The following is an 18,563-nucleotide window of genomic DNA, read 5'->3' as shown; positions in this document are numbered from 1 at the left end:
AACGAGACCATGACACAAAAACAGGGCCGCTTGTTTCCAGCTGCTGGCTCATATTAGCCTATGTCTTTTTGCTCATAGACTTTCAAGGCGTTTCACGTTCTTATGTTGAGTTTTACAAAGTTCAAGTGATAACTGCTGCTCTTTTGTATTGCAATGGCCTTTAACTAGGTCCAGTTGGAATCTGTTTTGTTAATATTAACTAAAACTAAGATTGTAACACTTTAGTTTAGGGTCCAACTCTCCATATTATAGGGATATTGGCTGTTAACATATTAATGCCTGACCATATTCTAAATTTTTTAATCCTACTTAATACGTAAACTTAACAACTACCTTACTAACTATTAATAAGCAGTCATTAGGAGTTTATTGAGGCAAAAGTTGTAGTTAATAAAGAGAATTGGACCCTAATCTAAAGAGTGACCACTAAAATTATTAAACATAATTTTGCGTAATTGAAATAAACCTGAAATAAAATAAAATATAATATAAAACTTAAACTTAAATTTAAATTTAAGAAACGTTGCCTTGACACCTAACTGAAATAAATATGTTTAAGTTAAATACTAAAATCACTCAAACTAAAACTAAAATAAAAATAAAGCTATACAAAAATATTTTAAAAAGCACATAAAATTACTAGAACTAAAATTAAAATAAAAGTTAAACATATAAAGGAAGAAGCTATATAATATGATTAAATACTATAATAATACTAAATTTAGACTGTTCTGCAGACCTTTTTCCACATTAATAGCTACTGTAGGTCCAAATTTAATCTGCAGCAGTGTTATTGTTTATTCATTTTTTATTTATTTTTATTCAGTAATTAAAATAAAGCTGAAATAAAATAAAATATAAATATTAGATGAAAAACTTAGACTTTGAACATTAGAAATGTGGCCTTAGCAACTAACTGAAATAAATCTGAAATGGAAATAAATAAAATATATAGAAATAAAATAAAAAAAACTAATAAAAATGACAAAAGCAAGTAAAATTGCTAAAATTTAAAAGGAATTCAAACTGAAAATATAAAAAAAAAAGTTGTATAATACTACTGATATGTAAAAAATTGTGACTGATGGCATTTCAAATCTGCTAAATATTGTATGAGGATATTAAATGTGAACCCAGTTATAGAAAGTGGACCCTATATTTAGCATTAGCGTTGGAACTAAAAACAAGCTTTGAATAGCCTATGTATTATGTATTAACCCCTTCAAAAACAGCCTTTCTTTCTGCGGTATTTAATACAGCGTAAAAAAACAGCGCCTTTATTTTAAAATCTCATCTTTGCAAATATGTTTGACACTGTCACGAAGTTGAGAGGATGCCAGCAACTTGCATACGCTTTAGTTTTGATGCCATTTGAAGTGTCCACTCACTCCTGATATGTTCTGACTGCTACCCTTTCGCAGTAGCGGCACTGGCCGAGTGCCCACCTTGGCCTTGGGCATCTGTCATATTTGGGCCTTGACTTTTTGTCAGGAACCAAGTTAATGTAGCTTCTTGACCGTTGATTCGGGAAAGGCAAGCCCAGTGAGCTGCAAAAATATTACATTTGGTTAGCATGCGCAGGAAAGTTTACAGGCGACTGGGTAATTGTTATTTATGAAAATCTACATGAATATCTTTTTACATTACATATATGGGACAACATTCCATACTAGCATAGTAATGTGCAATGATTATTGTGTTTAAAGGGAGGTTTGATCAATAAAGTATCAACAGTGTGAAGTTGGCATTGCACTGCAGAAAGAACTTTTTTAATTAACAGGTAATACTTACAATATCACTGGAGACTGGGAGGATGTGGATGTTGACTTAACGCCTCACGATCACAGGATCAAGTGAGTGATATTATTATTCGTTGAGCTAATCAACAGTAGTAGGATTGGTGATGCTGGCATGGTATCTGACCCTAAAGCCCAATGGCAGCCATTTCACTGCACCAGCTTTGCCAGTTGTCTTGTGTTTTTCCTCACTTCCTTACAGATCTTGTCAGAGATATTTCTTGTTGGAGCTAGATGTAATAAACAAATTGAGAGGTGCTTAATTAAGAGCAAAAAAGTTTAATTGACAAGTTTATAAAGTGTACTCTCTTATTTATATGGGATATGATGGAAAAGCCTGAGATTATTTAGCATACTAGTGCCAGAGAAATGTTTTAACAACTACAGTAGAACTAAAAAATAAAACTAATATTAATATTGTGTTTTTGGGCATGTTAGCATGGTAATACCATGTTTTTACTATAGTATTTTAAAATATATTTAATTAGAAAACTATTGTAAATTGTGATAATATTCTTTCAAAAACATTATTACATTATACATGAACACATTCAAACATTTATACATTATATATATATATATATATTATTTTAAATTGTAATAATATTCTTTCAAAAACATTTGAAAAAATCCTACCTCAATAAATAAATAAATAAATAAATATATATAAATAAATGTATATATATATATATATATATATATATATATATACATATATTGAGGTCGTAATGTTTTTGAAAGAATATTATCATAATTTAAAATAGACAATAGTCAACATTTGAAGTGAATCAAAAAAGTTCAAAGTTGTTCTAAGACAAGAATGGGTTTTGTTCAAAATTCATGTATACTGTAACTTCAGATGCTGACTACTGTATTTAAATATATTTTAAAATATAATTTGATGGCAAAGCTGAATTTTCAGCATCATTACTTCAATCTTCAGTGTCACATGATCCTTCAGAAATCATTCTAATATGCTGATTTGCAGCTCAAGAAACAATTCTATCTCAGTTTTGCTGGCTAATTTTTTTGTGTGGAATTGTGAAAAAAATAAAATAAAATAAACCCATAGATTATTAGAAAGTTCAAAAGAACAGCCTATTAGAAATGGACATCTTTTCCAAATGTATTTACTGTCACTTTTAAACAATTTAATGCATTCAAATAATACTTATTTAAAAAAATATATAATATTAATATTGTACTGACCCCAAGCTTTTGAACGGTAGGGTGTCATGGTAATATTATAGTTGTGGTGTATCTTAAATTGCCATAGTATTACCAAAACAGTATATTCTTGAAAATAAAGTCTCTTTATTGGAATCTATGGTTCCATGAAGAACCTTTAACATCCATAGAACCTTTTCATTGCACAAAAGTTTTCTTTTTATAGTGAAACACTAAGAAAAAAAAAAATGTCCTGTGAAAATGTTTACTGAAAGGATCTTTGGGGAACCAATGTTAGCTGGGAATTCTATATCATTGCTGCGAAAAAACCCTTTGGGAACCTTTAATTTTAAGACTTGTACTACTCGCTTGTTCTATTAACACTAAATGGGGATGCTAATATCCACCTTGGGATTGTTGGATCTTATCAGGGTTGCTACGAAACAAGCCTAGAGTGTGAGAGCGACTCTACAGGCCACCAGAGGATAATTGACAAGCTCCTGCAGTGAAGACTTGTCAAATGTAATGAGCACTGATGAATCATATGTGATTTCATCATGTAAGGATGGAGGGATCAGGGATAAATGAAGAGTAAATCTGTAGAAGGGCTGCCCACAGTCTTCCCTGAGGTATCAGGTAAGGGATTCTGCTTCATGCTGGGTATTAGAAGAGCTATGTGAGAATTTAGGGAAGTGGGGGGCAGCGGTCTTGAGGAATCATGGGAGATGTTGACCATCACTGGCAGTAAAAAGGGAGTAATCCCACGATTATGTAAATGAGGCTGACTTTGATGAAAAGTGCCCCAGACTGGTCACTAATGTTCATGGCTCGTGAAAGGGCAACACTCCCTGGGAGAAATAACGCATATTAGCTGAGTGGATGAAGAGAGAGAGCAAGTGAGAGAGATAGGTGGATTAGAGCAAGGAATGAAGTAGGATTGCATGGACTCTTAATGAGAGTCATAGGCGACTCCTCCAGCACAATACATTATCATATTTCCACGTAATTAGTTTGTTTTTCCACATGAAATGAAAAAGCGGGTCGACGGTGCATCCAGTGCTGGAGGGTTAAGACGGGGTACCCACCCTGCATCCACCTCTTCCATTTGAGATGAACTCTAACCCCACCAGATAACAACAACAACCCCCAACATCCCTTCTGTGCACATGACACATTCATATTTGGATAAATGTAATTAATGTACAGGGAGATTAAGTTTTCTCAGTTATGGGTCTCATGAATAGTGTATGCAGGCCAATCAGTATGGGTGAGGGGCGTTTTGGGAAGGTGAGAGGATATGTTAAAGTGAGACACGAGCAGATGACTGCTGGCACTGTAGGTCTATATCAAAGCCCATGAGATGCCTCAGGGCTCTAGATTGGGACCGCTTAACTTTGAAGAAATTCACACAAGAATTGAAATTGATCATAAACAGAAATCACTTAGTGTTTAATCTAAAAAATTAAATAAAATACTCACCTTGATTAAGGTGCGTGGAGTAATTTCTCCCCCTCATTAAAAAAACGTTTGGGAAAAACAGTTGAAGAACCATATTAGCCTTATAAAAGTTGTTTTATTTTACTCTACATGGAGTAAGTCATCTCATTGGGGTAGACATTATAAGATCACATGATCAGGCTCAATAAATCTCATTTCTTGTTAACCATGTTATTGGACTCTTTCGCTCATGGAATAAATTAACAATGGCTGACTGTGAATAGCATATTTCTATAATGACATCAGTAAAAAAAGCTAGCTTTAAAACATTATCTTTTGCATCCACACCACAAGGTGTCAGTGTAAATCAGTTTCCAATTAAACATCGCTACAAAAAACAAAAGACAATAAAATTTGGTCATATAGAAAAAAGGGAGAATGTTATTTGTTTCTTTTATCACTGGTGCGCTAACTTCTTCATTTGGAAAGGGTGTTTTTCTTGGTTGATTTGCATTCAACTATACGTCGAATTGGCGAAAGATGCGGCATAAGTCGTGTGTTGTGTTCTGTATAGAGGTCTGATGTGACAGCCACGCACAGATTTACCAGCGGCTACGGTAGCCGCGTGTCTCCTCTAGTGCGCGCTGAAGTAGCAGCACAGTAACTTTGCATTAGAGAGAATGGCTGGAGTAAACTTGGCCACTGTCCTAGCGTCATGCCTCATTACTTACCGCCTAAAGAGGATGAAAGCTTCCGCTTTTGTTTTTTGGAACTTCTTAGAATAAATCTTAGATAAAGCGCATTAAACTTGGTCTCCGTAAAGCGCATTCAATTTAGTCTCCGTAACCGGGTGAAAATACAGGCAGAGAGGCCTTATACTAATTGTATGCAAAGACACATTCTAAGAATCTAGATTGTATTGTTTTCATATATGAGATTTACTGATGTAATACACTATAGTGTGCAAATAGGTAAAATTTTAACTTAAAATTTTTGACTATTATGGACATTTAAATAAAAAGGAAACCAATTAGCTACAAGTTACAAATCTACAGTTTCTGAATAAACCAATGCAATCTCACTTTCTTATTGTTGCAGATTTGGTCTCACCAGGGCTGGAGAATCTTGGCGGGGTGGTTTGCGCAGACAAGGGCAGCGTGGCGTGGGTCCAGAGCTCTGGCCACGTCCCAGTTCAAGCTTAATCACAGTTTCTGGTCAGTACAAGACCCTTTCCCTTTCACAGCCAGCTGACATCAGAGCGGTCTGGGACAGGGGAGCAGGGCTGGCTGCCATCCGCATGGCTCTGCCTCTGTCCCTGGCTGCTCGCGCATGCCAGACAGGTGTGTAATCTTCAGTTGGAGACGATGGAGGATGGTAGGCACTTCAGATCAGCACACATAGCCCTGGCAAAGAGGGGGTCTGGGTGGGGAGGGGAGGGGAGGAGGAGTGGGAGGACCTGCCAAAACCACGAGCACAGATTGTGTGGGAGAGCCAAGCCTGGGCCTGCCAAGCCTGGGTGACCTAGTCGCTATCTCTGTCCAGACGCTGGGTGTCTCAAGGTGTCAAGTGGCTTGAGTATTTGTGTACAATCAGAATGTAAATGCTTCTTAGGTTATGCTGTCCATGCAAAGAAAGGAGGCTGACTCATTCGAATTTAAAACAGCGAGGACAATGTTATACAGACAGTACAACCGGAATACGTCACGAGCTCAAAAATGCAAGATCATCAAAAGCCATTACTCCCCTGACATTTTTTACATTTTCTATGGGATATACTGTATCTAATATAATATTTTAGCATAAGAATATGTTCTTTAGTATTTCTCCCTCAATAAAAAGAAAAAACAATACTTAAAAGACTGATAATGTGTATAAAAATATCCAAGATAAAATGTAGGTATCTTTGTTAATTGTCATGTATATAATTCATCAAGGTGCGGTAAAAAAAAAAGGTCCATTGTCTATTGTCAGTAGTGTTGAACGGACTGATTGGACCCCCGGAAGGCGATCACGAACGGACGGACCTAAATTATTATGATGTTATTTGTCCTTAACCTTAAGGTTAGGAGAATGCTGTACTACTAACATTATCATACCCTTTTAAAAAACGTTCTAATCACGACAAGAAAACTTGGTTTTAGAAACATTGAAAATCACTGTTCCCACATTTTGTTAGCTGGGATTGATATCTCTTTATATTATGTTCCTGCAATCTATGAAATGTTTGTCTTCAAATGACCTAGAAAGGATGAACTCGAGACTTTGACTCAGAGAAACAGTTATAAGTCACCACTGCGAACATGTGCTCCAAATAATATGTCAGTAATTCATGGCTACATGTCGTATACAATGTACAAATCCTATCATTATAATTACGTCTATGAACACTCGGGGTAAGTAAATAAATAAACAGTCTGATTTGAAGGCCATGTATGCAAATGAGTGAAGAAATGTCAAATTTGCATACATTCTCAGTGACCCCCGTCGCTGTCTTCCTCCCAGCGAACGCTGCCATCTTCTCTGACAGCTCGGGCCATTGTCCAAACGCCCTGTTTTGAATACCGCCTGTCAGAGTGAGTGAGTCTGATGCGAGGTGACAGCAGATACAGCCCGAATGACTGACCGGCCACTGACGCACACCGAGGATGTGCTCTGGGCCTAGCTGAAGTCCTATAAGAAATACAGAATAAAAGCCACTCAATTATGCAAATGTTTCTGTTAATTTAATCAATTACATGTTGACTGTACATCAAAAAAATATACAAGTAACCTGGAGGTCTCATATGCAAAGAGGCTTTTGACTGATGCTAAAACTAGGGAGACAACAGCAATCTTATACGATCGTATGTGCATGGACAGGGTGTCAGTCAAAAACTGCGCTTTAGTCAAAACTTTTGACATACTCACTCATTTAATTTAAGGATTTAATTAAATACTATATTTGAGGTTAAAAATACAGCTTCCATTTAGATTTTTTTCCTTAAATATTTAAAAACTATATAGGAGGCGATGTAAAGTCTCTTAACACACCTCGATTAAGGTGTTTTGCATTTGGATTCCCTCTGCTGGACCTCATAGGCAATGCAGCAGAATGAATCCTTGCGATTGTGTTTCATTTATTCAGACCGTCTATTATAGTCTGATTAAATAAACAAGAAAGCAACTCGGTTCACAACCAAGTTCTTTAAAATGCACGAAGGTTTGGATTCATGGTATTTGAAGTAATTTAAAGTAGGCTAGCATTTCGGAAATGCAAATACGAGGACAATGATTTGATCTGCACGATTAATATATTAATTTATGTCCCCACCTTGCATTACACTATTTAATTCTGCAGTCTTGCCTAGAGCGAATGAATTTTACAAGCCAAATATACTGTATCAGTGATAATGTAAAATTTCTGGTTGCCAAAAGAGAAAAGAAAATTTTGAATGTACAGCAAAAAGTTTTATTTTATTGAATGTAGGCAAACCACATGCCAGCATCTATTTACAGCATTAACAATATTGTATTAATTGTATGATTTATATATATAATAATTGAAATTATATCTAAAAACTGATCAAGTGAACTTAATTTTACTACAAACAACAACTGATAATTGTTATTTTATATTTCATAATTTTTTTGTGGGCATTAATATTGAGTTTTAAAATGAACTTCGAGAGGAACCACACTTTTATTTTTGCTTCAGGACGCGATATTAAATTCTTTTTTTAATGTAGTCTTTTATTTGTACATTTCATAGTTTTGTTTATGATTTTCGAGGACTAGGGCATGTCACGCAACCTGTCATTGTTGGCATTTGACAAATTTGGCTGCTTCGACCAAATATGTCACAATACCGTAGAGTTTGATTGGACGCGGCTTTTGATCCAAAAATTATTTTTTGCGTTTCCCATTTTTTCCGCTCATTCCCGACCCGACTCTCGTTGTGTACTACAGACGTCTTGCGGACTCCTGCCAAGTGCTTCGGTCTCTGCGCTCTCGGTCTGCAGAGGTGTGTGGAGCGGATATAATTTTATTTGACTGCTGCACAGTTCACCTGAGGCGTCAGCTGCTGCCTGACACACTGAGCATTTAGAGAGCTAACACATCTATTATATATACATGAAACCCAACTTGGGCACGAACAGCAGATGTTGCCAAAGACGCAAGTTTTGTTGTCGTCTTAGCGCAGGGAATTGTATAAATAGGACACGTTGGATGCCCATGCACATTTGTATTGCTTGCAAATGGACATACACGTGTAACACCCCAAGTAAGTAGACGCAAGGCCGTGGATGAGATAAGAAACAGCAGTGAATGTGGCTGGACGGTATGGGAACGGAGATATTGGCCTCAGTTGAAGACCTGGCTGTGAGCTGTGCGGACAGGAAACAGATTTCGCTCCTCAAACACAGCGTTTCTCAGCCAGATCCAGACTGTGAGTTCGCTGCCAGCCACTGTTCACAACCAGCCTGGCCACAATCACTGTGAAAACCCATTCTGTTTGTTGTGTCAATGTGCTGTACCAAAAAAAAAAAAGAGAATAAACAACAAAAAAAACTTACAAGCCTAAAGTGGGATAGTTAAGGGGGGTTGGTTTGCCCACATGGGACAAGAGCCATCTCAAGCTGGACAGGTTCCCCATCATATGGCAGTCTTACACACAGCACATGGTTCTTGCTGAACATGACAGCCACAACAACTCTAAAGCCAAAGACACCGCGCTAGTTCTCTGTGCCATTTTGGAACGAGCGGATGGCTTGTCTTCAGTTGATGACTCGAGATAGCACGCAGTGTCTCGAGTGCAGATCCTTTGTCTGAATGTTTGATGACACCGAGTCTTGAGTGGAGCCAAAGATGTCGTACATCAAAAAGAACAAAGCTGTTTCTTTCGTAACTTATGGTTTAGGAATAATATTTTCGCCATGTGCGGTCCGGTCACACTTTGAGTTAAAGGCCCATAGGAAATAACATTTTTAAATTTAGACCAATTGTAGTATCTTAAAATAATAATAAAAAAAATGTCTTATATTGTTGCCCAGAAAAATCCAGTAATATCCCTCGACATCTCTTTTCAAAAATGCCTCAAACTGCTTTTTTGAGCACAGTCTGTATCAAAAGTCAGAGATTTTTTTATATATACTGAAAATTCTCTCTGTAAGCTGGGATAGGAGAACGTTTTTTAAACATTGAAGAACATTAAAAAAATTCTATGTGTAGATTTTAACAAGATGAAATAGTTTTAAAAGTTAAAAATAATTTAAATTAAAAATATTTTTTAAAAGATGAAATAAAAATATTAAGGAGAACAACTATTTTCAACATTAACATGTCTAAAGATGAATCGCGATTAATCGCATCCAAAATAAAAGTTTGTGTTTACATAATATATGTGTGTGTACTGTGTATAATTATTTTGTATATATCAATACACACACATGCATGTATATATTTAAGAAATATTTGCATACATATACTGTATATATTTATATTAGAGATGCACCGATTACAATTTTCTAGGCCGATTCCGATTTCCGATTTTTCATTGAGTTTGACCTGCCGATACCGATTTTAGCCGATTCCGATTTAATTTTTTTCTAACCACTTTACAGCACACACAAATATTTATTTTCGATCTTTACTTTAACCCTTTCACACATAAGTTTAAAATATTCTAACTGACAACCCCACTCCCAGAGTGAGTTTTTTCAAGGCGAACGTTCCCTTTAATGTTTCCATGGCGACGCGTCACGCGATACACCGCAGCCACAATAATACTGTATGACAGATGTGTTGCTTTTATTTCGCTTTTCCTTTTTTATTCAAAATATTCACAAACTTGCTTACCATGTCATCAACTAGCCTATCTGGTATTCCGATTCTCAAATACGTGTAAGTGAGTGTGTTTGGTCGTTTAAAAACCTTTATAAATAATCTTGATCTATAAACATGAGATGGGCGCCGCAATGTTGTCCTGTCAGTCGGATTTATAGCACGTGAATTCATCAGTTTCTCCCGAAATAAATGCAAGAAAGTGGCCGGTGAACTGAGAAGAATAGAGTAAACTTTATAGTTACTTCCACTATGTTTGTCTGATATGAATAAAATATGTCGGCAAATTATATTTGAATAGATTGTTATTGCTGCTTCCACAGACATCAGTGTGTATTTTACAAACTCCAAATGTATTGTTTTACTCGTGCTTATGTGTATTTAAATATATGAAGCCTAAAATAAACATTATGAGTTTGAAAACACTGCTTAGTTGTGATATATGACAGCGCTGAACGCGTCCAACTCTGGCTCAGCGCCAGCCAACGCGCGAAAGCACAGTTTGAATCTGGCAGTTATGCGACGTCACTGAACATTATAAATGTGGCGCCGTACTCTCAGGGGCACAGAGATAAAAAAATCCCATATATGAGACCGTACCGCTCAAAAGGTTAATCATGCGGCGCCCGAGTGCATTTGACCGGCATTAAATCGGCATATATCAGACTGACCGGCCAGTCGCCGGTCATGGCCGATCACGTGAAAATCGGCCAATTCCGGTCACCAGCCGATCAATCGGTGCATCTCTAATTTATATATAATTGATATTATATATAAATATAATTTTTTTATATATAAATTACACATTTTTCTTAAATATATACAAGCATGTGTGTGTATTGATATATACAAAATAATTATACACAGTACACACACATATATTATGTAAACACAAACTTTTATTTTGGATGCGATTAATCGCGATTCATCTTTTGACAGCCCTAAAATATATATTTTATATATTTAAAAACATATATAAAATGTTAAACAAATATCCTCAGCAGAACTCAAATGTTTCTCAAAAAATTATCGCAGGTTCAAATTATCTGAGCTATGTTGTCCATTTTAAATCTGGATACTCTTAAGTTAGTGTATTTTTGTCTATTTTTATTTATCCTAAAAATAATCATTTACGACTTAAGAATTACAGCATAATCACAAAAGAACACAGTGTGAACCTTTAAAGAGTCTAAATGACTTGCCTGCAGTGAATCTAAATTGTTGCAATAATCTCATTATTATAAGGAAGCTTGATATCTAATTACTCTTTATGAACAAATCAATAATTCAGAGGATCTGCTGAAGAAATGAAGAACAAATCTTCATTTACTTCATATGCTGACAGAGATGCAGGTCTTCACACACTTTCAAAAAGACCCTACAAAAGACTTTTTAGTTGCAAAATATAGTCTATAAATTTAAGATTATAAGTTTAACAGCTAATTTATACATTTAAAGTGTAAGAGTGTCATTTCAGTGCCACTATATGCTAAAATAATGACTATAATCAAACATGTTTCCCGAACACTCCCCCATCAACAGAGCCATTGGTCGGTCAAACAGATAGCCCCGCCCCAAATTCATGCAATTGGTCAATGTTGCTGTGCCGACAGTCACTGAAAAATCTCTCTTTAGGAATAGGAACTTATAGCTGTCTCCATACTCATGGGAAAAAATGCAGAAAAATATTTGAATAGACATTGGGGGGAAAATTACAAACGTAAATACCCATCACATAACATTTGGCAAGTAGTGAAACAACAAGAACAAAGCCATGTATTTTTACCAGGGCCAAGGGCCGATTTCTAGCTCAAACGCCAAACCTAGAGGCAGTAGGAGGATGATGGGATTGCAGCAGTGGCCAGTTGGAAGCCGCATTCAAGTGGAGCTGCTGAAGCCTGATAGCGCTCCAGCCAGCATAGAGTGACCAGGGCCAAAAAAAAAAACGCTGGCCTTCTCCTGACACAAAACTTCAAAGGTGACAACACGTTCTTGCTATTTAAAAAAAGCAAGATTACACTGATTCTGATGGCGTTTTGGACTGTCTAAACATCTGAACCCTTTTTCTATCTGCCTATCCAGACGCTCCACCATTCCGCACCAGATTGCCAGGCCCCCTCTCTCCGCCACACATCAGTACCCAGCCTGCTGCCTGCTCCCTGAAGGATGGACCAACACCTGCTGTTGGCAGGCACTGCCTCCCCCTTCCTTGTTTCCCTGTGCACTGTCTTCATGAGCTCCAGCACTTCAGGGTGAGATACCATGGGGGAAGAAAGGGCTTTTGGGAAAAAGGAGGGGTTCTGCGAGACCCTGCTTGCTTCGTTTGGCTGAACCGGCAAAAGGTTCTTCCTCTTCATTGCCCGAAGCCCCTAGTGTTCCGTCCATATGGTTGTCGCATCTTTTCTTTTCTGATTTTTTTTTTGTGTGGTCTTGGTGGAATTACTGGATGGTTGACCTGACCTGCATGCATTTAAGATGAAGGGGTGAAACTAACCAGAAAAAAAAAGAAAGAAGGAATAAATACAGCATGTGGTGAATACGCAGTCATGCGCAGGAGTCAATGAGCCCCCATCTTCATTGACTAATGGGTCATATTATTGTGCAATAATCCTGCTTCACATTAATTCATGGATACGGTTGTGTACTTCGTACACTGTGGTTAAACAAAACTAGTCTTCAAAATTAACTGTCATTCCAAAACTGTATGATTTTTTCTTCTGTGGAAAATACAAGATGATGCACAAAATTTGAAATAGCACATATTTTAATAAAAAAAAGTTTTATAAAACTTAATATAACGCACAATTTGTTTTGTCGTTTTTGGTCACCATTCACTTTCACTGAATAGAAAAGAGCAGAGTCAACATTCTGCTGAGCTTCTTGTTTTGTGTTCCACAGAAGTAAGTCAAAAGGGTTTGATAAAATGATAAACTAAGGCCGCATTTACACTGCAGGTCTTGATGCCCAATTCCGATTGGTTGATTATATCAAATTTTTTTGACGAGCAGCTTACGTCTTCTTTTAAAAGTGACTCATATCCAATATCTGCACTATACACTTGGCTTAAGGTCGACGTACTGATCCGGAAAATCTTAGGCCGAAAAGGAAGTAAAAACGGCGTGATTTGCAGACGAAATACAAGCTTTTGCTTTCCGCACCATCTTTGAAGGTCAGTAAAACATTGGTCTCTTAAGACGAAGAAAAAAAAGAGGAGAGCCCTTGTTGCAGCCTAGGCGAATGTAGCAATGATCGCTGCTGTAATCGCTGTAATAGTTGACATCATTCGCCACTGTCGCTGACTCGGATTGACAGGGGAATATCCGATCTGTCTTCAAACTGATCTAAGAATCTCAGAATCCATGGCTTTTTTTCTGCTTACACGTTCATGATGGGTCATATCCGATCTGTGCCACATGGGAGGAAAAATCTGAATTGGGTCACTTGAACCAAGTAATGTAAATGTAGTCTAATTATTTTTTAATGATTCAATTCTATTTAACACATTTTTGGCAATCACTTTGACCTGGAAAAGAACACTGTAAAAATGATATGATCAATAAGTTGTAAAAATTATAGAAAAACATATGTTTTTGCATTGTTATAACTCGAAATTGTAATAGTTATACAATATCAACTATTTTTTTTAAGTCAGTTTAATGCAATTTAAGTTGAAATAACTTATACATCCAAGTTGACTGTACATACAAATTTAAGGCAGAAACTTTTTTTTTTTACAGTGAAGACCATGACCCTCATTTATAAAGTGAAATAAATTAAATAATAATTAATATAATTACAATAATGTAATAAAGCATAAATAAAAACTTACAGAACAACCCTAAATTATAGTATTTTTCTTTTATGATGTTTCATTAATGCATCCTAAATGATTCATGTTCATATTGCATCAACATATTAAATCTAAATGTGAGCGAATAAACATGTAGATCTAGACATTCTATGTCCAAGTCTAGTCTGAATATCAAATAACTTCAGCAGCCCATCAATGACACTATAAAGACAAGAAACCTAATGAAATTTGAGACAAAAACACAAATTTGAAAATCCAGAGTTCTTGCCAAAAAAAAGGGGAAATATAATTTATTTTTTCCTCCTGAGGCAATACCTCAGAAAGGCCATTGAGCTCTTGCTAAGAGCATCTGCTGGCCTATGCTAATTTCAGGCCTGAAATTGTGATGCCCAGTATGAAATAGTCCTTTGGCTATATTTCATGCACACATCTAGGTTAAAGGACAAGGGGTGGTTGAAATGACCGAGTGGACACAAAGGCCAGTAGTGGCCCTGATCTTTAAACCCCACTCAGGAGGACATTTGGTGGAAGAGAAAAATAGAGCAAAATACAGTAAACATTTTAGCGTTCGTCTCCACACACAACTGACAGAGAAAGAAAAGTGGAAATTTGAGTCTTTACAAAAATATATAACCAATTAAGAACATGTCCTAATGAAGTTAACTCATTACTGCTGACAGCTCTCCTTAATCATGTAATTTAACCACTTATTACCCAGCATCTGTCTGAACGCAACGTGGAACAGCAGGAAAATTAGTACGAGAATATCTGACGTCAGCCATTGTTGCTTCAGCTTGGCTAAATGCAAATGTGCTCCTTGATAAATCAGGCTCATATTAAGCTGATGTTCGTAAAAACAGGTCCGTTCGTTAAAAGGTCTAATATGCTAATATTTCATAAAATACTCAATGCAATATTTAATGAAAAAATCATATATTAGTTAGATTCACAGTACTTTCATAATATCATAATTAAGTGAATAAAGTGGTAAAATTACCAATTCGGCAATGCACTTCTAAAATGAAAAATGCAATTTTTAAAGAAATATTTCAGTTGTTTTCCCTAATTGAAACGCTACTGTCAACATTAAATTAAAATAACTTTTTAATGCATTCTCTGGTCGTGTGAATTTAAATTTCATTGATATATATAAAGAAAAAAGTATTTGTCTATTTCGATATGTAACAGACATTTCCAATAATTCAACGATTTCAATAAAAATTACAATTAATTACGTTTAAGTGCTTGAGCATGACCAGAGAACATTAAGTAGCCTAATTTTATAAAAAGTCTTTAGTCTATTACGCAAGCAAAGCAGCAAAGTTCAAAAGATACTGCGTTACAGTAATGACCCGAATACAAACACAGTTTTGCTTCGTGACTACGTTGAGAGATGTGAGCAGAGGGAGCGGTTTAGACGCATAATTGAACATTTAAAGAGGACAAGCTTGGGGTAATTACGCTAATTAAGAGCAGTAACTAATGAAGCCATCCCTCCTGCGACACAGTCACAGTCCCTCGTACCATTACTCGCCATTAATCTTCCATAATCACCTATGTCGTGCGTTAGGGACATTCAGGCACGCAGCAAAGCATATTGTGACAGCCAGCCAATGGGAGGATCATTTCAACCCCTATTGGCTTGTAATGCTGTCCAACTGGACTAAAATGATAAATAAAAGCGCTTTTAAGAGTATCGTTCACAGACCAGGCATACTAATTCAGCACAGTACTGAAGCACTGACTGCCAAATAAACCGGTACACACGGTCTCTTTCCAAAGTGATTTGAACTGTTAACTGCAGGGCATTCTGGGCATAGACCACCACTACAAAACAACCCTCAGTGGCTGCCGTCCAGTTTCTACTACTTTTTTTCCCCACAGTTTATAACATATAAATGATAGCATGGAGCCAACAGTGTTTAACATTATAATGGACGGTGGTTAGACAATGGTTTTATTTCAATCAGCAAAAATGTTCACGTTATGGACATCATTGCAAGCATGGAGGTACAATCATAGTCTAAGACATTATAATAGGAAATGGATTAGTGGTATAAAAATCAATGGCACATGCCTGAAAATAGAGTGTTTAGTGTGATTTGAGCTAAAGAAGAACATTTAATGATACTACTGTTGTCAGATTTTGTCACTGAAATGCAATCACCTTATTGAAACAAAATGGTTTTATACATTTTGGTCCCAGATGAGTGCATGCTGTAAGCCTATTGAGGCATATTTCTAAAACCCAGAAGAGAATTAGCATGTTTTGGCATTGTTATAGAAGCTCCATACAAAAAATTCTGAATTCTCATTTCTTATTACTAGCGAGGAGAATGGGACAGGGTGATAATCTCAAAATATGAGATGGGAGGAAAAATTATATTTCAATTAGGGATGTCCCAATCAGGTTTTCTGTGCCCCCGATCCGAGTCAAATCATTGAATATTGAGTATCGGCCAATACGGAGTACTGATCCCATACTTGTATTTTCTTAGTGCTTGGTGCACACTTGCATACAAAGTACATTAAAGGAGAACTCCGGTCAATTTTAACATTGAGCTCATTTTTTTGTACATTTGGAGTGCTGTCAGTACAGAGAACAACGACAAAAATCGGTGTTGCCTACACGGTGTTATCCTCTTTTTAAAATTTGCACCCTGTTGACTTCAATGGGGCAAGTTTTAAACCTGCTTTTAGCCTCTTAACATCCTTGATGTGTCATTACAAGTGCACAGGTCATGTGAGTGATTCCTTCTGAGTGAACGCGGGTGAATCTGACTGCAGTAGATGTGAAATAAATATATAAAAAATTATGTTTATTCAGCCAGCGCACATACCTGTATTTACATCCTGTTTTCGGTCGAAGTCCACAGTAGTCGATTGTCGAGTTCACGCGCGTGATCATAGGTACTAAACCTTATGCGCGTGAACTCGACAATCGACTACTGTGGACTTCGACCGAAAACAGGATGTAAATACAGGTATGTGCGCTGGCTGAATAAACATAATTTTTATTAATATCTTTCACATCTACTGCAGTCAGATTCACCCGCGTTCACTCAGAAGGAATCACTCACATGACCTGTGCACTTGTAATGACACATCAAGGATGTTAAAGGGATAGTTCACTTTGAAATTAATTTTTGATATGTTTTAGCTTACCTCAAGGGCATCCAAGATGTAGGTGTCTTTGTTTCCACAGTAGTTTCAATTTTGATATTTTTAGGTCAAACCGTTCTTCTCTGTCAGTCATATAATGCATGTCGATGGTCACTGGCTCAAAACACAAGCACAGAGTCCAAATTAAAACAATTCCCCATCGTCCAAATGAAACAATTCCCCATCGTAAGTACACATTGATGGCCTAAGACACGAAACGAGCGGTTTGTGTGAGAAAACGAACAGTATTTATATCGTTGTTATCTCTTGAACACAGCACACGTCCAAATGATCTGACGGCGCGGGCGGGTATAGATATATACATAGATGTCGCCTTGGCTACTGCAGTTCATTGGAACGAAACCGTAGCCAAGCGACATCTAGTGTATATATCTATACCCGCCCGCTGGCGGGTATAGATGTATACACTAGATGTCGCCTTCGCTACTGCAGTTCATTGGAACGAAACCGTAGCCAAGGCGACATCTATGTATATCTATACCCGCCCGCGCCGTCAGATCATTTGGACGTGTGCTGTGTTCAAGAGATAACAACGATATAAATACTGTTCGTTTTCTCACACAAACCGCTCGTTTCGTGTCTTAGGCCATCAATGTGTACTTATGATGGGGAATTGTTTCATTTGGACGTGGGGAATTGTTTTAATTTGGACTCTGTGCTTGTGTTTTGAGACAGTGACCATAGACCTGCATTATATGACTGACAGACAAGAACGGTTTGACCTAAAAATATCAAAATTGAAACTACTGCGGAAACAAAGACACCTACATCTTGGATGCCCTTGAGGTAAGCTAAAACATATCAAAAATTTATTTCAAAGTGAACTATCCCTTTAAGAGGCTAAAAGCAGGTTTAAACATTGCCCCATTGAAGTCAACAGGGTGCAAATTTTAAAAAGAGGATAACACGTTGTAGGCAACACCGATTTTTGTCGTTGTTCTCTGTACTGACAGCACTCCAAATGTACAAAAAAATGAGCTCAATGTTAAAATTGACCGGAGTTCTCCTTTAAAGTTATTGAAATCAATCCAACGTAAACAGGCCAGGGATGTGCAGAATGTAAAATTCCAATATAACTAGTACTACAGTTATTATATTTACAGGCCTACACACACACACACTGTATAAAGACATTAGATGTAAACACGATGGTAGACATTGAAACTAGACTGTGTGGTCGCAATTATGAATATGCGACTAGTGCCGATCAAACGCGGGAGGAAATCTCAACCGCGATTCAAACCTGCATTTCCCACATAAGCACCAAGGCTCGATGTGCCACAGAACATGCAACAACCACTAAGCCACAGCTCAGTTAAATATTTAGAAACTCATCTGCATTTTCTTTT

At 36.8% G+C, this 18,563-nt stretch overlaps 1 long non-coding RNA gene across 1 annotated transcript; it reads right to left on the bottom strand.

Annotated features, from left to right (window-relative positions):
* Positions 1–1,397: 1,397 nt before the first annotated feature.
* Positions 1,398–5,800, bottom strand: LOC311296309. The gene is made up of 3 exons (XR_014628561.1): positions 5,511–5,800; positions 1,792–2,026; positions 1,398–1,547 (listed from the first exon to the last, which is right to left on the bottom strand). It is a non-coding gene; the product is annotated as an uncharacterized lncRNA (long non-coding RNA).
* Positions 5,801–18,563: the final 12,763 nt, after the last annotated feature.

The sequence above is a fragment of the Rutilus rutilus genome (genome assembly GCF_951802725.1).
Source record: "Rutilus rutilus genome assembly, chromosome: 8".
Taxonomy (NCBI): domain Eukaryota; kingdom Metazoa; phylum Chordata; class Actinopteri; order Cypriniformes; family Leuciscidae; genus Rutilus; species Rutilus rutilus.
Note: the sequence above shows the minus strand (reverse complement) of the source record. Positions and strands in the feature narration are given on the sequence as shown.